This window comes from Saimiri boliviensis, chromosome 14 (assembly GCF_048565385.1).
Source record: "Saimiri boliviensis isolate mSaiBol1 chromosome 14, mSaiBol1.pri, whole genome shotgun sequence".
NCBI lineage: Eukaryota > Metazoa > Chordata > Mammalia > Primates > Cebidae > Saimiri > Saimiri boliviensis.
The window spans coordinates 61,822,991-61,836,677 of record NC_133462.1 but is presented as its reverse complement, the minus strand read 5'-3'; the positions used below and the strand labels follow the sequence as shown (position 1 = coordinate 61,836,677).

At 44.6% G+C, this 13,687-nt stretch overlaps 1 long non-coding RNA gene across 4 annotated transcripts in view; it reads left to right on the top strand.

Moving 5' to 3' along the window:
* The first annotated feature begins 775 nt into the window (after positions 1-775).
* Positions 776-13,687, top strand: part of LOC141581069 (uncharacterized) — a 299,117-nt gene continuing 286,205 nt past the window's right edge. For all 4 annotated transcript variants that reach the window (XR_012513536.1, XR_012513534.1, XR_012513533.1 and 1 more), the window contains exons 1-2: positions 776-996; positions 3,903-3,972. This is a non-coding gene — a long non-coding RNA (uncharacterized LOC141581069). The remainder of the gene's footprint in view (positions 997-3,902; positions 3,973-13,687) is intronic.

The window sequence follows — 13,687 nt, the reverse complement described above, 5'->3', positions numbered from 1 at the left end:
TCATGCCTTCCCAACTCAAGTGCTGGAGGGAGAGCACTTGGATCCAAGGATTCCAAGGATCCCAAGTCTGCCTTTGCTGCCCTCTCAAGACATGGATTTGCTGACAGCGTGAAATCTTGGACCCCCATTTTTCCTTTTCAATCTGCGTCAGAGCCCATGGGGTGCCCTTCAGGAGCTGTGGGTGCAATATGCTTTACTTGTCAGAATTAGCCAAGAAGTGAGCTGCTCTTGCCTTTTTCCAAAGCACAATCCCCACTGCTGGTCCATCTGATAGGTACTCTGGCAAAAGAGGAAGGATATGTTTCATGCCTTTAACCACCTGGAGACTGGATCAGAAAGAATTCCTTTAGTCACCACTACCTGTGTCCTTAGTGATGCTAAGCACACCCCCAAGCAGAATGGAGATCTCTCATAATACAGATTGTTGATGCAAAGTAACTTGTTGGAGTGCTTAGTCAATTTCCAACCCTTCCTTCTTCTCTGCTGGATCTCTGGTTGCAGATATGGGTTTGAGCTGTCAGCAAGAACTGTGAATGTTGAGTGTGTGTGTGTTTAAGAGAGAGAGAGACGGATAGAATGATGGACGTGTATCTTTGATGGCTGTCCAACCAAGAGTCAAGATTTTCAGATTTCTTGAAAACTGTAGTGTTTCAAAATCATTGCCAGGGAGATTTTGAAGATTTTGAGATTTCCTGTTTTTTTGTTAAGAAAAACAGGAAATGAGAGGCTTGTAAAACCCAGGGAGGAAATACGACATTTTGAAGGCACTGATTGATTCCATAAGAGGCACTAACAAGAACCACGGAGGATCCTGTGTTTCAAATTAAAGAGATTCCTCTTGATGAGGGAACATCCACCCTCCAGATACCTTCGAGGGCAGGCCCAGGCCTGCAGCTCACATTTGAAGCACGAGACTATTGCCCTCTGCTGGCGAGAGGCTCTTTTCAGCTAAATCCTACCCATCCACCAATGAGGAAAACAAATTCACTGAATACAGTGAGTACAGGTGGAATTCTTCTCTCATCCCTCAACTGTGTGTGTGTGTGTGTGTGTGTGTGTGTGTGTGTGTGTGTGTGTTCATTTCACAATTTCTTGTGGGGAGAGGGTATATGGTGAGACAGAATAAAGAAACAATTTTTAATAACATACTCACTGAAGTTACAAGAGGCTATCACAATCAGTAGGGAAAAGGATTCATTTTTGGGTAGATGCTTCAACCTGAAGAATTGCTTTTTCTTACTGATGCTAAAATGTAAAGCCTCTTCCGATGATATTGTCAAATAAGAACCTGCCACTGGGCCACCAAGGTAGAGAAAGAGGAAAAAGAGTAGATGTCAGGCCAGGGTGGTGACTCTACAGTGTGCAGTGTCTTTCCAGACGGAATCAGGCCAAGGGGAAGTGTAGGGGAAAAAGGGAGGGAAGTGGGCATAAGAAGATTCCTGGCTCTCCTCTTAAGGGGGATCTGTACGACCTGGGAGGTGATTATTTGAGAAAAGAAAAATATTGTCCATCCTCCTGATCAATTTACTAGGTAGAGTGTGCTTTTTAGGGGGAACAGATACTACCTGAATGGCCTTCCAGACATTGTGAGGCATTAGTGAGGACACTTAAAGCCCTTCTGTTGGAACTGGATCCCATTTTGACATATTTGGGATATCAGTAGAGATGCTTGGGTGGGGATGCCCTCTCGGTAGAACTGTTTGCATTTAGATCATTTGGGTTTGAACTATTCACTAATCTATTAATAATAATCAGGCCTTCTGCTATAGTCTCCTCTATCTTCAAAAATAATGCTAGCTGCATAGCGATGAGCAGAACCGTGATTAAAAACATGGACTCTGGGGTCAGACTGGCTGGATTATAATCCCAGCTGTGTCTCCTACAGCTCTATGACCTGGGTGAGCTACATAATCCTACTTTGCCTCAGTTTCCTCATTTATAAAATGGGTATAAATGGTACTTACCATGTAAGGTAATTGTGCGGGTTAAATGAATTGATACATAAAAACCAGTTGGAACAGTTCCCGGACAATAGTAAGCACTCAGAAGTTGCTGTCGGTCATCATCATTGTCATCATAAATGGTCAAGATTTATGAGGGCAAATATGTGTTCCCACTAATCACCACCCCATTTTGCTGTGATCACACATGTTCTCGAGATCGAGAAGAGATACACTTGGGTGGTATGGTTGACAGTGCTCTTCCATCAAAGGGCTGTATGTGCAAAGCGACCCCCAAATGTAGAAGGAGCCAAGAAACCAAAGAAAGGGGCAGACAAATCCCGTTCATCAGTTTTGGATGATTTATTAGGGGGAACTTACAGGCAGAAGCAAGGTCTTGGGTGGTCCCAAGACAGGCAGATGTCTGCACCACAACACCCTCCCAGACCCAGGGCTTATCTCTCAAAGAAAACGCATATGTGCTCTGGAAGGGATGTGTAATGGCTACGGGTGTCACAGCTTTTGATTTCTGCAACTACAAGAGTCGTTTTGGAGGAAACTTACAATGAATAGGTGTTCCTACATAAAGAGTAATATATCAACTAGACATTTTGGAGGCATTCCTGGACTCAGGGTTACTCAGAAGTTACATGGCGAATTAGCATTTGAAATAAAGTTATTCTCGTCCCCACAAGTACAAGTGTTCACCGACATCCAATCCACTTCTTCTAGCGATGTGGAAGACTCCTTCCTGGAATATGGGCAGGTCCATGCCCATAGCACTGGTCAATGAAATGTGAGTGGATGTGGCTTATGTATCCACTTCTGGGCTGAGACAGTTAAAAGCCCAGACATGATTCTTCAGCTTCTTTTCCTGTGTCACAGCAACCAAGAAGTTCATATGTTCTGCAAGCTGCAGCTATAAGGCGAGGGGTGAGGGGGGCCCATGTGGGCCTGGGCTCTTGAGTGACTCTGTGGAGCAGAGCTGCACTGACTCCTACGCATGGGTAGCGCAAGCGAAAAATAAACTTCTGTGGTGCGAAGTCACTGAGATTCAGGGGTTGTTACCAAAGCAGAGCCAAGTTCAGTGGCTCTGAGTCTGCACCCAGGTGAGTATCTGGGGATGTTTTAGAGCTGCAAACCGTCAGCCTTCACCCTAGGCAAGCTGAATCAGAGGCTGGTTTTTTTTTTTTTTTTTTTTTTTTTTGAGACAGAGTTTCGCTCTTGTTACCCAGGCTGGAGTGCAATGGCGTGATCTCGGCTCACCGCAACCTCCTCCTTCTGGGTTCAAGCAATTCTCCTGCCTCAGCCTCCTGAGTAGCTGGGATTACAGGCACGTGCCACCATGCCCAGTTAATGTTTTGTATTTTTAGTAGAGACAGGGTTTCACCACGTTGACCAGGATGGTCTCTATCTCTTGACCTCGTGATCCACCCGCCTCGGCCTCCCAAAGTGCTGGGATTACAGGCTTGAGCCACCGCTCCCGGCCCAATCTGGGTTTTAACAACTCCCCCAGGTAATTCTGATCTAGCTCAGGATTGAGAACCACAGCTGTAATTGCTCTTTAATGAAACAGGTGCCAGAAGCCTCAGGTGAGATCTCACTCTCTCAGCTGCCAGTTACACAGGGAGCTTGCCCCAGACGCCACCAGTGTTTGGGATGATCCATTCTGCTTTACTTCTTTCCTTTGGTAGAGATATTTAAGCACTAAACCCCTGAGAATATTTAACTACAAATATACTGATGTAGTTTGGCTGTGTCCCCACCCACATCTCGTCCTGAATTGTAGCTCCCACAATTCCCATGTGTTATGGGAGGCACCTGGTGGGAGATAATTGAATCATTGGGGCACTTTCCCCCAGACTGTTCTCATTGTGGCGAATAAGTCTCACGAGATCTGATGGTTTCATAAGGGGAAACCCGCTTTCGTTTGACTCTCATTCTTTCTTTGCCTGCCGCCAGTGAGGACGTGCCTTTGGTCTTCCCCTCGGCTTCCACCATGACCATGAGGTCTCCACAGCCCTGCTGAACTGTGAGTCACTTAAATCTCTTTGTTTTGTAAATTCTCTAGTCTGGACTATGTCTTTATCAGCAGCGTGAAAACGGACTAATACATACACTAAGGCCCAAGCTACTTACCTGAAGTTAAGAAATCACCCGGAAATAAGTTCCGTTGTAGCTTTAAGATGGGGAAGGCTTTCTAGATCTTCCTGGATATGACTGAAACCCTCAGGTTCTTTGTGCTCTTTCTCATTCTTTGCTTGAGAGCCCCTCTCTGAAGCAGAGTTTGATGACCCCTATTTCACAGAGGAGGATAGGTATTTATCCACAGGCTGGAAACACAGCTTTGCCTTGCAGACAGCCCTAATGACGTGCCTCACGCAAGCAGTGCTCAGTGAAGGGCTGAAGAAAAATGAAGATACCAAGACATTTGCTGGCCTCACACATTGTTTAATTGTCTGAGCTTAGCTGGGTCTCAGTCGGGTGCCCCCAGAACTGAGGTTGAGGGCGGAGGCACAGCTAAGGGTTGACACGGGAAGGACAAAGCAAAGGGCTGGGAAGGAACAATCGGATCCGGCCCTCTCTGAGCTTTTGCAAGGCAGAGCGGTCCCAGAGAAGTGAGAGCCTGTGGTCAGCAGGGAGCAGTGTTGTTCTAACAAATACTTTAATAATGGCTGGTGAGAAGGCGGCCCGCGCACCTGAGCTTTGGCAACACTGATGGAATTGAATTGATGGAGGCCAGAGGGTCTGGTCCATTTAAAAAAACAAAAATAAATACTGGGCATTTTCTGTATAAGTCCTTCAATTTTTCTTGTTGCAAAATACTATAATAAAATTTTGGAAGAAAAAAGAGGATGGAGCCTTGGGCTGTTCCTGTCTCAGTCCTGCGGCTGGGGGCAGTGCGCCCATCGGGGTCTGGACCGTAGCCCCTGGGGGCAGTGCCGTGGGTCATCACGGAGCATCTTATTCTTGATACTCATCGTATTCTCCCTGTCCAGAGGTGTGCCCCTGCCAGCTCTCTTCTTTGCTTGCTCCCTTTTCTTCTCTGCTGTTTCTCCCTCTTCCTGTCTCCCTCATACTCTCTCCTCTCCCTCCCTCCCTAAATGTGAGTCAGGTGCATGGCTCATGAGTCAGCAGGCCCGCACTGCGTGTATGAGGGGGTAGGTGTGAGAGACACCGCAGATACAGTCCCTTCAGAGTTCATAGTCTTGGGAAGACAAACCCACAGAGGCAGAACTTGGGGAAGGGAGGCAGGAAAGAACTGAAATCATGTTCTCTGGGCCATAGGAAACATGCAAGTTCGAATCTCGGATTCAAACCTTGGCAAAGGCTCTCTGGTTGTTCAGGACTTCCTCATGATGAGCTTTCTGGAAGGCACCTCTTCCACATCCAAACATCCTGCGGGGTTTGCCAAGATACCCAAGAGACAAAGAGGCGGATTTCTTGATTTGGCTGTGAGGGGCAGCTCAGCTCAGCTTTTCTGACAGGTCTCACATAAGCCTCCTTGTGGTATTCTATAATCCATCCTTCCAGCTACCTGAACCATTCCAAGGCTCTGTGACCCAAGGGTGACCCAGATCTGGGCCAGCTTCCTAGGACCGCACCATCCAGAGGCAGAACTCAGCCAGGATCTAAATCAGCCTGGTTCCATGAGCCCAGACACTAGCTTAGCCTCCTGAGAAGGAAGCCGTTTCCTGCTGCTCTGCTGCCAGAAGCCAGGACGCCCCATGCAGAACTGGGTATGGGGAGATGAGAGACACCATTAGCAGCCGCCGTGGCTACACTGGCATTAGGAGATTAATGAGGCTTTTTGAATAACAAATGTAGCTTCAGCCAACTGTTGGCAATTAGAGCAAAGCCATGCTCTGCTCTGGTTCTGTCAGCTAAGACCTCCAAAGGAGCATTACAGCAGGAAGGACTAGACCCAGAGGGAAAGAGTTGAAATTCCACATTCCACATTCCAGGCCGGCCCTGGGCTAAGTCTTCTCATAACCATCTTTATCCGATATCATGTTGGGAGACACCCAAGGCGACGAGGGGCCTTGAGAGGTCATCTTGTCTACCCCCCTGCCTCCCCTCAGGACCACACAGCGGTGCTTCTCAAGGTTTAATGTGTATATAGGTCACCGTGGAACCTTGCTCCCAGGTGAATGCTGATGTTGCTGGTCCAGGAACCACTTTGAATAGCAACATCCATGGGGGGAAGTGGAGAGAGAGAGAAAGAGAGAGAGAGAAAGAGAGAGAGAGAAAGTTAGGGCAGGGGAGCATGCTTTAGAGCCCAGAGGACATTTATTTCATTAAGTTGAGATCTTAGTCTTTATAATTCATTCATCATTTATTTCATCATTCATTCAACGGCATCTACTCTGCTAGGCAGCTGAATTCACATGTATTGGTACAGAGAGAAAAGGGTAAAAATAGCCTGGGGTAACCAGAGAGTCCCCCAGGATATGGGGAGAGGCCTGGGGAAGCAGAGTGGGTGCAGGACCGGGCCCCCGGGTGGGCTGCTGCAGGCTGGCACGTACTGCTGCTACTCGTCCCCTCCAGGAGGGCCCTTCCAAAGCTGCAGTGACTGCAGGCCCACAGCCACGGCAGGCAGGGCGCAGGGAGAAGTAATGCTCACATCATCTTCTCTTTACGAAAGAAAATGCATCTTAAAAGCAGTGGGAGCCAATTTGCTCTTCTGTAATCAATCACCCAGTACAGGAAACAAAAACACAGGGAGAGTCAAGGCAGGCAGGCAGGGAGGGGGACTCTGTAGAGAGGATGTGCTTCACTTCATGGGTTTAATAAAATAAATCTTAAGGACCTGTGACATGGGCATGTGTATGTTTCGAGGAGGGGAGGTGTGTATGTCGGGGGTCCTGTTTAAAGTGGTGCCAATCTTCTCAGGCTTCCAAGCAGTCTCGCCTCATCTTGCTTCTCTTTTGATCCATATGGGGGTAAAGGGAAACTATTATTTCAATTAAGGCTTCTCTGAGCTCTTACCTCTAGAAAAACTGTTGTGTGCGGTGGTTCACACCTGTAATCCCGGCACTTTGGGAGGCACTTTGGGAGGCCGATGCAGGTGGATCACTTGAGGTCAGGAGTTCAAGATCAGTCTGACCAACATGGTGAAACCCCGTTTCTACTAAAAATACAAAGATCAGCCAGGTGTGCTGGTACATGCCTGTGGTCCCAGCTACTTGGAAGGCTGACACAGGAGAATTGCTTGAACCTGGCAGGTGGAGGCTGCAGTGAGCCAAGTTTGCATCACTGCACTCCAGCCTGGGTGACAGAGTAAGAGACTGTCTCAAAAAAAAAAAAAAAAAAAAAAAAAAAGGAAAGAAAAGAAAAAACATGCAGATATCACCCAGGAAACAAGGAGCTTAAATTGACCTTTGCCTTTCAGCTCATCGCTGGCTACCTTCTGTTCTCTCCCGAGCCTCGGTGTCCCTGTCTGTAGAATGGGGAGATTCTTACTCTTCCTTCCCTGTCCCACACCACTGAGGTGAGGAAAGTGGCAGTGTTACTAAACCTGGTGTAAGGTAAGCTCCAGGGGAACCTGGTGCTCGGGCTATTTCCATCTGAGCCTTGGGGTCGGGGTGAGAACAGCCCGCGACAGTGTTGAGTGGTGGCTGTGGAAACAGCCCCCCTTGGGAATGCCATGTGCTGTGGCATGCATTTTCTAGCTGTTCCGTCCCCACTGCTCAGAGGAGTGCCCCAGCAAGCTCCCTTTCTCACTTGCTGTCTTTTCTTTGTCTTTTTCTCCCTCATACCATTTCTTTTACTCCTGTATCTATCACAACCATAGTTTCCGAATTAAAAACTGGGGCGTAGCCTGGCAATACGTTGGAGTATTTGAAATGTGGACATCCATAGGCATTCTGGGATGAGTGAGCTAAACACTCCCTCCCTGTGCCGCCGCCTCTGCCTGTGTCTGCTTTGGGCTCCAGCCCCATGGCCGTATGATGTGTGTTGGGGTCAGCGTGATGCCGAATGCCCAGATGTTTAGGAATGTCCAGATGGTAGATTTAATATTTGCAGTTTTGTATGTTCTGGGTGCCCTATGGACACGGTTCAGTAAAAACAAATACATGAATAAATTTTAAAAACCTCTACAACCCAAGCAGTGAGTTGTTTAGCATCTTGTCTTCAAAACAAGTGGTAGAGATTGGGTTTTTTTCCTCTCTGCTGATATTACTTTGGTGGTATGCAGCGCAGACTTCATGAAAGCCATCTCTGACCACATTCTCTGAGTACCTTCCTAGGAAGAGACTCTTCTATGCAAAGAACACTATGGCTTGGTTTCCTGAAGCCACATGGTCTGTATAACAGTGAGTGTGGTCCCCGGTTCAAATCCCTATCACACCATCTATCCATCATCCACCCACCCACCCACCTGCTTTTTCTTATTCCTTCCCTCCCTCCCTTTTTCCATTGCTCCCTTTCTCCCTCCTTCCACACTTATATGTCCCCTACACACCCTGCACTGTGCTAGATACTGACCCTTATCTGCTAGGACTTGGGGTTTATTGGGTAAGACAGATGTGCACACAGCAGATGTAGGACATGTTCAAGTGCAATTCCCTCCCAGACCTCCCTCTGGCTATTTTCACCTTCTCTTCCTCACTTCATGTCCTGCCACCCTTGCCCTACCAGCTTCCCCCGAACCCCCTTCCCCCACACCACCCCATGTCTACAGGGTGGGAGCAGTGTCTCCTGGAGCTCAAAAAATATCAGAAGAGCTACTCCTTTGTAGCAGGGAGATCTCCTTCCTAAACACGTGTGAGTGGCTGGAAAAAAGACATTTATACCTACAAGTTTGAAAAGTATCCTTTTCTCTCCTCTCTCTCTAGAACATCGAGTTGATGTCTCCCCATAGAACAGCAGGCCTCCTACCAAGGCAGGCAGCACCTCTCATTGGGGTGGGGGACATTTCTTCCTGCAGAATGTCCTCCCCTTGCATCCCCACCCAACGTGGGAGCAGATAGACAGGGGGGCGGAGCCAGTTTATTTCAGTTCTGGCTGATGTCGGCCTGGTGGGAGAGCGTAACCAAGAAGAGAGGAGGATTGTGGCTTTGGGAGCTTAATTAAACATATTTACAAAGTCCAGGCCTGGTTAGCTAGTGAGGAACAATGAGATGGACGATGATATTGCATTATAAGATTAATAAACTAATTAAAGAAAGACTGCAGCGGCCTGGTGGCCCCACTGGGGCAGAAGGCGAGTTTGACAGCTGTTCTTTTTTGATGATTGCCACAAATTTCAGAAGAAAAGACAGCCTGGGTTTTCCCCAGTCCACGAGAGAATACCCCAGGCTGTGGTCCTGTCTAATAGCTCAGACTGCTAGTCAAATTGTTTTCCAAGCCTGTGGGTCGGATGTCATGTTTAGCCAACTGGGGAAAAAAAAGAAAAACAAAAGCTATTTCTTTTTCTCTAATCCAAAAAAAAGCACACACATGAGACCACTTATATTTTTTTGAGGGGTGATGCCCCATTCCCAGGAAGAGTGGAATAGGATAGGCAGGGGAATTTGGGGAGCTCCTGCAAGCAGTTTGCAGAAGAGCCTCCCTGGGGAGGGACTGCCTCCCATTGGCCTGCCTCTTGCCCGTTCTATCAACGTTGGCGTGCTGCTCCACAGCTCTGGTTCTCTTGCAATCCGATTACTGTTTGGATTTTTGCACATGTTACATTAGGTTTGAATGACTGTCCTTTGCCGTTGCCTGGGACATGAGTAAAAACAGGCCCTTATGCAAAGTCCAGTGAAGACCCTGACTTGGTGAAGCAACAAAACAAGCCCCTTGACTCAGGGAGTGGCAGTGGGGCGTGAGACCCATAGACCTCTCTTTTCTTAAGACCCCCCCCGCCCCCGCAACCGTTAACATTATTTTCTCTAGACCCCAAAGGCATGCCTCTTTCCTAAACAGGGCCCAAAGGCTCCTGCTCAAAACCAGGAATGAGGCTGTGGAAACAGTTTCCCCACATGCTGGGAAGTGTCAGTTAGGAGCCCACACCTTCAGTGACAGCAAAACAGTGTGTGTCGGGGCTCCCTTCCCTTGCTTATCTGTACCAGCCGTGGGAGCTCAGGGGCCCCGGTGTGCGTGGCATCAGCTGCCTGGGCTTGGCTCTCACAGCTGTCAGACTGCTCCTATCAGGAGCTGAGAGGATGCTAAGATGGTCATGCAAGTTTCAGAAGAGGTTCTGGGTATTTTAGTTCCTTCATTTGAAAAAAAAAAAAAAAAAAAAAAAAAGGATAGCAATATAGTAAAATTGATTCTGCCCACTTTATAAAATTGGCAGAGAAGCAAGGGGAATCATGCACTTAGACAGTCCTAGGTAAACACGACTGTTGGTTTCAGGCAGTGCCTTTATTCCTTCCTATCTGGAATAAAGTAAGGAATGAATGACTCAGACGGACCTGGGACTCTTGGCAACTTGTCAAAACTCTCAGAGCCTCCTTTTTCAATGGGGATAACAATGCTTGAGGTCGAAGTGTGGCTTTTAGCATCGTGATCGGGCTTTTGTCACCTCCCAGTTGCTTAGCCTTGGAAGATTTATTTTCCTATCTGAAAAATGAGATAATTCTTACATCATAGAATTCTAGAAGCTGATTAAAATCATTTATGTAAAGTTTCCAACTCTGTGTCTGGTACGTAGTAAATGCTTAGTATAATAATAACTACATATAAAAATAATCCTGATTTTTTCTTTTTCAAGACAGAGTCTTGCTCTGTTGCCAAGGCTGGAGTGCAATGACAGGATCACAGCTCTCTGCAGCCTCAGCCTCCCGGGTTCAAGTAATCCTCCCACCTCAGCCTCCTGAGTAGCTGGGACTACAGTCATGTACCACTATATCCAGTTAAATTTTATGTTTTTTTTTTTGTAGAGATGGGGCTTCCCCATGTTGCCCAGAAGGATCTTGAACTATTGAGCTCAAATGATCTCTTGCCTCGGCCTCCCAAGTGCTAGGATTATTACAGATATGAGCCACCTGGCCGAGCCAATAATCTCAATTTTTCTTGTTAATAAATCAGAGTATCTAGATAGCATCCTGCACAGTATCTAGCACATGGCAGATAGTCAATAAATAAAGGTATCCACCTTCTCTCCTTCCTAAATGAATGAACCAGTCCATATAATAAAAAATCTGGCCCAACTCCGTTTCCTTTTGAACAGAAAGGCTACTGCAGCATAGAATGGTTAGAGCCCGAGAAGGTCATATACCTTTGAAAACCGCTCCACAGGGTCGCTGCTTTCTCCAGGAGGAAAGAAATGGCTGTAGAAAACGAAGTGGGAAGAACAAGGACAGAAAAATCACAACTCCACAGGAAGCACAGGGCTGGCCTCGCGCTGAGGACCCCTCCTCCTCCCCACGCTCAAAGGCAGTGCCTTTCAGTTTTCCTCGTGTGCTTTGAGAGTACTCTGAAAGTCTATGTACTCCTCAAATGTCTTTAACATCTTCAATTTTCTCCATAAGTTGGAATCATTCCAAAGGCATAATTTCAGGCTAAGTACTGACTCTTTAAAATGAATCCATTACTACTTGTTCAATGTATTCAGTGAAATTGAAATACTATGGTTATCTATCATCGTCCCTTAAAAACTATGCGAACAAACTGTTCTTTATTTTTTAATTTTTTTTTTTTTTTTTTTTTTTTTTTTTTTTTTTTTTTTTTTTTTTTTTTTTTTAAGTTTTGCGCAGGCAGTCTCTCCCAGTGTTGCTCAGGTTGGTCTTGAACTCCTGGTTTCAAGAGACCCTCCCACCTTGGCCTTCAAAGTGCTGGGATTACAGGTGTGAGCTACCATGCCTAGCCTCAAACTGCTATTTAACATCGAGAAATTTTGTTTTATTCTCTAATCTTCTTAAACTCGTCTTTGTATTCCTACTCCCACAGAATTTTATTCTAATATGGTATGTTTTTATGCTTGACAGTCTTTTTTAAGTGTACAGTTCAGTAATGTTAAGTTCATTTATAATGTTGTGTTTAATCAGAAATTTTAATATTAATACATTTCCATAAGTTTCCAAATGTTAAAATTACTTCTTCAATGAGTGATCATTATAATTCAGTGTACACATTACCAAAATAACATAAATATAACAAATGTTGCCAATGCTAACTTAAACATAGTAGAAATTTATTGGGACTACATCTTTTAAGGAGATTAGTGTGATCCTCCAATTAGATAATAAATATTCCTTCTTGCAGCATGAGTAAGGATATAAATCAATTCTGTTCTCCAGTGAAAATTTGTTTTAATTTTATTGATATGCACATTGATTAATTTTGCTTACATGCGTAAGTTGATAGGAACAGAAAGTGTTTTATTATGGTAACTTCATCAATTATTTGAACTCTTTCTGGGTTCAAATGCTCCAAATCACAGTTACCTATCATCAAAAATTTTCTCTTTCAATTCTATTGAAAGAGAAAAGGACTTCCTAAAGTATTTGTTGCCATAATTAGAGCCATTTACTTTCTCAATTTCTGGGAATATCCAAAAAGCCTTTTCCAATATTTATTTATTTAATTTATTTATGAGACGGAGTCTCACCCTGTTGCCCAGGCTGGAGTGCAGTGGCTCACTGCAACCTCTGCCTCCTGGATTCAAATGATTCTCCTGCCTCAGCCTCTTGAGTAGCTGGGATTATACGTGCCCGCCACCACGCCCAGCTAATTTTTGTATTTTTAGTAGAGATGGGGTTTCACCATGTTGGCCAGGCTGGGTCTCGAACTCATGACCTCGTGATCTGCCTGCCTCAGCCTCTTAAAGTGTTGGGATTATAGGGGTGAGCCACCAGTCCTGGCCCTAAAATTTATCTAATGACCATTAAGTACATCTTCTATTTTTTTTTAACTTAGTGGCAACTTGTCTCACCTTATTGAGAAAAGATTAAAAAATTAAACTATTGTAAATTTCAATATACCTTTTTCATTGCATTTTAAAAAGTCAGATGCATTTGTTTTATTGCATGCTTCAAGTGTCTCTTTGTCAAAACCATATAGTTCAGATTTAGCTCATTCAATTTATGGAAAATGCCTTGTGCATAATCTGTTTAGCAAAGATAGTCTTTCTTGTCAAACCAGTCTAGAAATCAGACTAACTTTCTGTAAGAAGAAGTCTGACTTAAATTTTTAATTCAAATCAACATCATAGATTTGAAGGAGTATTATAAAAACCACTATAAGAAGGATTACTTATAATCTTGTAAAAAGATTAGTAAAAAGCAGTCAAGATTAAAATCATGAAGCATATAATATAATTAATCTTTTTTATGGCAAATTAGAAGAGCAAGAATGAATTTATATGCTGTTTCTCATTACTTGGTTTGTCACAATTAAATCTATGTGCAGCCAAAAGTGCGAGTTATTTATGAGACAAAAGAAAATACATAAAAGGTGTGGCTTTTTTTTTTTTGTAAATCATGCATATGTGCACTGAACTTTAGAGTTAGATTTTGGGAATAATTCAATATAAATCTTGTTTAAAAATAAATAAGTTCTTTCATTAGACATTGAGATAAATTCTCCAAATAATTTAATGAAAGAGAAAGGTATCTGTTACTAAAGATGAATTGGTCCAGTAGCTAGCATTTAAGTTTATTTTTTGATTAATAGAAGGTGTAGGAGAAACAAATTTTAAACATTTTATAAGATGAAATAATCTCAGAATTGTTATTGGAATACGTACTATATTATTTGAAAAAATAGATTTTAACTACCTATTGAATAATGCACACTGCATTCAAAAGAAAGCACAT